Raw genomic sequence first — 7,019 nt, 5'->3', positions numbered from 1 at the left:
ATACAGAATGAAGTAAGTCAGAAAGAGAAAAAAAATACTGTATGTATTTTTTTGTATTTGTAAATTTGTAAAAATTACATTGTATATGTAAATATGTATTTACATATATATGGAATCTAAAAAAACAAAAATGGTCGTGAAGAACCTAGGGGCAGGACAGGAAAAAAGACTCAGACCTACTAGAGAATGGACTTGAGGACACAGGGAGGGGGAAGGGTAAGCTGACACAAAGTGAGAGAGTGGCATGGACATATATACACTACCAAATGTAAAATAGATAGCTAGTGGGAAGCTGCTGCATAGCACAGGGAGATCAGCTCAGTGCTTTGTGACCACCTAGAGGGGTGGGATAAGGAGGGTAGGAGGGAGATGCAAGAGGGAGGGGATATGGGAATATATGTATATGTATAGCTGATTCACTTTGTTATAAAGCAGAAACTAACACACCATTGTAAAGCAATTATACTCCAGTAAAGATGTTAAAAAAAAATAAAATGATACCACAGAAAAAAAAAAAAGAAGCATACACAGGAGGGTAACTAACAAAATACCCAGGCCAGCAGAGTCGTGAAGGACTCACTGGTGTTGGTAGTGGAAGTTCAGTGGAGAGAGAGATCATTTCCCACTGGGTGGTCAAGAGGGACTTCCTGGAGAGAAAGGGGACTTTAAATTGCATCTTTAGAATGGGTGAGACTTAGAGGAACAAGGAAAGGAGGTGTAGCTCTGGGCTAGATGCCAGAGAGGGAGACAACAGCAGAGGGAGTTGACATTTTTGAGGTCTCGTCCGTGGCAGGCACTTTCACAAACATTGCCTTCATTTAATCACCTCAAAAAATGTGGAGTACAGTGATGGCAATGAGGTCTCTGCTCTCAAGGGTACAAGTATTACGCTTAAAACAATTAGAAAATAAAGAAGCTCTTAGAGGAGAAAATACTGGACTGAATATAATCAAGCATGGTTCAACTCTTACTTGCTAGTGGATTTCTGGGAGAGATTAGGTTTTAGTAACTGAGTCCAGAAGCCCGACTGATTGAGATCAGGTCGGTACCTGAGAGCTGGGGAAAGTCAGGCTGTTGGAGGTATGCTCTGTTGGAGGTCCAAGTTCACTAGCTGAGCCCTTTGTCACTCTGGATCTGGGGTGTCTGGAGTGGTTCTGAGAGCTATTTAGGGAATATTCAATCTGATTTTATTCGACACACCTGTGGCCTGCCCTACTGATTGCTGAACACTGTAGTGGTCTTGGCAACACAGAAATATTGCAGATTGGAGACAACTCCACAGGAGGTGGAAGTCAAGGAACTAGGCATTCAGAGAGAGCTCTTTTCAGAGGGTCAAAGGCCTGGAGTTTGATATCCGTGCCAGCCATAGTACACTGTAGCCAATCTCTTCCTTTGCCCTTTCTTCCTGCTGACCATGCCTGGGTGGACAGGAGTTTCTTATCTGTTAGGCTTTGATGCATTGTTCCTCTTTCTGGGAAGATGGACTGAGATTTATTTTTGGCTGAGGAAAAAGCAAAAATATTTAAGTAATCCTAGAGCTTACTAATAAGGCAATGCTTTCCTGAGGACCCAATCAGTGAATATGTTGGATATTTATTAGGTATAAATCACTATGTTAAGTGCTGGTGGGAAGGGATACAGAGTTTGGTAAGGTGTGGTCCCTGCCCTCATGGAGCTCATAGTCTAGCTGGAAAAAATAAAATATATACATAAAATATTATAACTAATGGTATGTAGCCTAATAGAACTTTCCGTGATGATGGAAAGGTTCTATAATGTGCATTGTCTAATAAAGTAGGCATTTAGCCACATGTGACTGTTGAGCATCTGAATTGTGGATAGTGCAATTTTTAACTTACTTTTAATTATTTTAAATAACCATATGTTGATCATGGCTTCTGAATTGGACAGCTTTGTATGAGGAATTATGTGAGCACTGAAACAAGAGCTGAGGTAAACAAGAGGGCAAAGGTAGCCCACTTCAGGTTGATGTGGACAGGAAAGGCTTCCAGGAAGGGGTGTGATTATAGTTGGGTCCTAGGAATATGTGGAATTCTGACGGGAGAATAAGTAGAAGATAGTACCAACTTCTGGGAATTTTCAGAGCCCTTTTGGGGGTACTAGAGAGTAAATTTTGAACAGAGTAGAGTCCTCTTCTGGTTTTCATTTCATCTATTGTGTTAAAAAAAAATGGTTGGGTTTGATGAGACAGTTCCCTTTTTTTTAAGTGCCCTCTAACACTTCCTTTCCAGGGGCCTCAGCACATAATCCTAAGCTTAATGGGAAGAGCACTAGAATGCGAGTTGGGAGGGATGGGTTCTACTCCTCCTGTGTCGTTAACTCACCCACAGGATTTAGTTTTCTTGCCTAAAATTAATCAAGCATTCTTTAGTAAATATTCTCCAAGGTTCTCTCCCGTACCAGTGTTCCCTGATACCCACCACATTTTAGTGAAACAGGATGGTTCAGCCAATGCCATCCAGCTTCAAGTCTTGTGCAAGGTTGAGAAGACTCAATGGGGGGGATGTAGGGAAGCAAGAGTCTACATCCTCTCCACCTTCCTGTTTTGGAGGGAGAAAGCAGAGGTGAAGTGGTAACCTCGCCTTGAAACTCTCTCTCAGCCCTAAGGCAAGAGGAGATGTTCTGTATGTTGGGAGAGGTGAGGAAAAGTAGAGGAGGAGTGGAAAACCCCTTAAACTGAATTGGGGATGAGCTGAATGTGTGTTGTGGGTATACTTTTAGGGTAAAGTTGGGTATGGGGAGGGGGTATCTGGAGGAAGGGGCAGGTGATGACAGAAATTCAAGTCCTGGAAACCTTTTCCAACTTTATTAAGATTTTTCACCATTGCTGCCTACTTTCTGTATCAAATGTGGTACTTTAGAGTCACTGAAATAAAGGGATGGTTCTCACACAATTGTTGGACATCTTAAAGCCAGAGTTCTGTCTTGACAAAAACTCTCTCTTTGGCCAAAATCTGGTCAACTTCCTTTGAGCCCTCTTCTCAACTAGGTCTCAACCTTGGCCTATAAATATTATGGACTTTCAGCACAAATGATTTTGTCTACACCACCCACCCCACCCACTCACCCCTACACACCAAGAGATTTGAACAAACACCAGGATAGTTTCTAACAGCTCGAGGCCACATTCTTAGGATGACCCCAGCCCGCCTTAAAATGCCTGCCTGAGAAAGCACAATACTGCCTGGAGAATTTACTATTTATTCCAGCCAAAACTTGGTGACAGCCAGACAGGCCACAGGACCCCCTCTTAGAGCAGTTACTTTAGAAAGCTTGCAATGATAAATCCTTTTCTGCTTCCTATATCTTTGTAATGCAAACATTCAAAGAGATAACTCTTACTCCCAGCTCAGTGGACAACTTGCTCTAACTTGCTCCACGGCCTCTTGTGATAAAGATGCAAAAAGTTTGTCTTCTGCAAAATTCAACATCCATTCATCATAAAAACTCTCATCAAAGTGGGTAAAGGGAACATATCTTAACATAATAAAGACCATTTACAACAAACCCACAGCCAACATAATGCTCAACAGTAAAAAGCTAAAAGCCTTCCCACTAAATTCAGGAACAAGACAAGGATGCACACTCTTGCTGCTTCTATTTAACATAGTATTGGAAATCCTAGTCACAGCAATCAGACAAGAAAAAGAAATAAAAGGTATCCAACTTGGAAGGGAAGAAGTAAAACTGTCACTATTTGCAGATGACATGATACTTTATATAGAGAACCCTAAAATCTCCACCCCAAAACAATTAGAACTAATCAATGAATTCAGCAAGGTTGCAAGATTAATATACAGAAATGCATTGTGTTTCTATATACTAATACTGAAATATCAGAAAGAGAAAGTTAAAAAAAAAATCCCATTTAAAACTTCATCAAAAAAATCCCCACAGGGCTTCCCTGGTGGCATAGTGGTTGAGAATCTGCCTGCTAATGCAGGGGACACGGGTTGGAGCCCTGGTCTGGGAAGATCCCACATGCCGCGGAGCAACTAGGCCTGTGAGCCACAACTACTGAGCCTGCACATCTGGAGCTTGTGCTCCGCAACAAGAGAGGCCACGACAGTGAAAGGCCTGCGTACCGCAAAACAAACAAACAAACAAAAAAAAACGAGTATTTCCATCAAACCCAAAAGTTCCCTTGTGTCTGTTTGTGGACAATTCCCTCCTCCCATTCCTAGGTCCTAGCAGTCACTGATCTGATTTCTGTCTCTATACACATTGTATTATTTAAATTTATTTTTGCATTTTCCCCTCTAAGCCTTATTTGTGTACACATCTTTCTCTCAATAGGTTGTTATCTTGCAGCTAGAGAGCTGTAATCATTCCCCTTTGTATTCCTCATCGTTCCAAGCACAAGTTCCAAGCACATTTATTACATGCCAGGTCATAAATATTTAATAAAAGAAAAAGGGAAGAAAAGGAAAAGAAGGAACGAAGAAAGAAAGAAAGAAAAGAATGAGCCAGAGAACAAAGAGCCAAATGGCCTTAGGAGAGTTCTGATTTAACAACAGGGCAATCAACAGGGCTCGTGCTAGTTTAATGAATTATAGAGTTATTAATCAGAACTATAAAAGTAGCTAATCAAACACCTAATATGAAATATATTAAAGTTTGAATCAGCAAAACTGTCACTTTTTTGGGGAAGGAAGTTAATGTAAATGACATATAAGGTGTAGTACGGGGTGGGAAACACCCACCCACCACTGTCTCTGATCTCCTTGCATACTACAACATCACAACTATGATATGAGGCATTCTGTCCTTGGTATACAGCAGGTACACTTAAAACTTTCAGGAAGGGGGCTTCCCTGGTGGCGCAGTGGTTGAGAATCCGCCTGCCATTACAGGGGACACGGAGCAACTAAGTCTGTGCGCCACAACTACTGAGCCTGCACTCTAGAGCCCATGAGCCGCAACTACTGAAGCCCGCGCGCCTAGAGCCCGTGCTCCACAGTGAGAAAAGCCGCCACAATGAGAAGCCGGCGCACTGCAACGAAGAGCAGCCCCCGCTCGCGCAACTAGAGAAAGCGCGTGCGCAGCATCGAAGATGCAACACAGCCAAAAAAAAAACTTTCAGGAAGGTAATTACCATTTACTAAGTGCTCCCAAAGTCATTGTACTACATGCTTTTTCATGTTTCACTTAAATCTAACAACTACTCTCGCTTAGGTTAAAGTTACTAGTTATTTCTTGGGAAAGGAAATAAGTAATTAAAGGAAGTATAGGGTTATACCTCCAAGGGAAGGAACAGGTTAGAATTTTTATCTTTGGCTCAAGATGAATTCTTTTTTTAAAAAAATGAATAAATAAATTTATTTATGGCTGCGTTGGGTCTTCATTGCTGCATGCGGGCTTTCTCTAGTTGTGGCTAGCAGGGGCTACTCTTCGTTGAGGTGCGCGGGCTTCTCATTGCAGTGGCTTCTCTTGCTGCTGAGCATGGGCTCTAGGTGCACGGGCTTCAGTAGTTGTGGCATGCGGGGTCTAGAGAGCAGGCTCAGTAGTTGTGGCGCACAGGCTTAGGTGCTGCGTGGCAGGATCAAACCCGTGTCCCCTGCATTGGCAGGCAGATTCTTAACCACTGCACTACCAGGGAAGTCCCTCAAGATGAATTCTTTAGAGATTTTCTGAGTATTTCTTCTGTGAAATCACAATAAGCAGGAAGGGACGAGAGTCTAGGGTAATAAACACTTTTTGACGTCTATCATTGATCCATTCAGGGTACTTCTGACGTGTTGACCACGTTCGTTTCAGAAGACAACATGATGAGAAGGAATTCTAGTCTACTGTTTGATGAGGTGGTCAACTAAAGCGCATGCGTTAAATTTGTGCGTTAAAGGGGTGTAGTTAGTAAATGGGTAGAAGTAAGAACTGCCTTCTTTCCATATTCTGATGTCATGGGAATTTAAAGTGATCATGCAACCACACTTTTGAGATAATTTTCTCGGTTCTTAGAACAAGTTGGAAGATAAACTTTGGCCAATGTATTACACTATGCCCTGTGTAATTAAGTAACCCGAGATAATGTGTTAAAGTTTAGTGGAGATTTAAATTCCTGAGCTGATTAAAGAGAGCTGTTAAGACAATAAGCTTTTTAAAAAAATGTAGTGTTAATATTACTCCTGAAGTTTCCAGATATTGTATAGTGATGATCTGCGCTATTGCTTATTACTTGTCAATCTTGTTGAATGGCTCAGAATTAAATGACAACTAAAAATAAGTATAACTCAACCCGAAGGCTGGAACCAGGGCAGGAAGATCACGATTTTTGTCTGGCTCCAGGTTGTGCTCCATCCACGCAACGTGGAGGCACTGAAAGATGTGGGGTTAGGGATGGAAATGTTTCAGGAAGATACGTCTAGATATGGGTGCAAATGGCATGGGGCAGAGAAGAGACTGAGGCAGATAGTCCACTCGGAGGCTGCTGCAATATCCAGGCTGACGTGGTCAGAGAGGGGCTGGAAAGGGAATGGTAAGAGATCAAAAAAGAAAATGGTAGTGCTTGCGGCCAACACTGGTCGATGACCAGACCCAGTGGGGTTGGGTGAGTGAGGAAGAGAACTGAAAGAACGGCTTCGTGTTTTCCAAAGACCCAAAGTTTTCCGCAGAGGCCCCTGGACTCTTCTTCCATCCTTAGAGCGGAGGTCCTGGGACCAGCCGGGAAGCTCAAGCCTCAAGCTGGTCAGGCCAGCAAAAGGCGCACAGGAGGCAAACCTTCCCTCCGCCTAGGCACTCAGGCGGTGCCTCGGGTTCCAACCCCTCTCTCCCCGCCGCTCAAGGCCCCCTGATCCCCACCCTCTTCTTCCGCCAGCGGCCGGCACAGCCCTCAGTCCCTCCCCTCCCCCGTGGGGCGCTGACTCGCCTGGCTGCCACGTCTCACTGATGACATCACCAGGGCCGCTCGGCCTTAGCCAATCCGCTAGGGGGAGTCCTAGCGAAGTCCTAGCCAGCGAGTCCGAGGGGAGGGGAGCAGGGAGGGGCGGAGCGGGGGGGGT

Source organism: Aethalodelphis obliquidens, unplaced genomic scaffold (assembly GCF_003676395.1).
Source record: "Aethalodelphis obliquidens isolate GAN/ISIS:26980383/991018 unplaced genomic scaffold, ASM367639v1 scaffold40, whole genome shotgun sequence".
Taxonomy (NCBI): Eukaryota; Metazoa; Chordata; class Mammalia; order Artiodactyla; family Delphinidae; genus Aethalodelphis; species Aethalodelphis obliquidens.
This window is presented reverse-complemented; position numbering follows the sequence as displayed.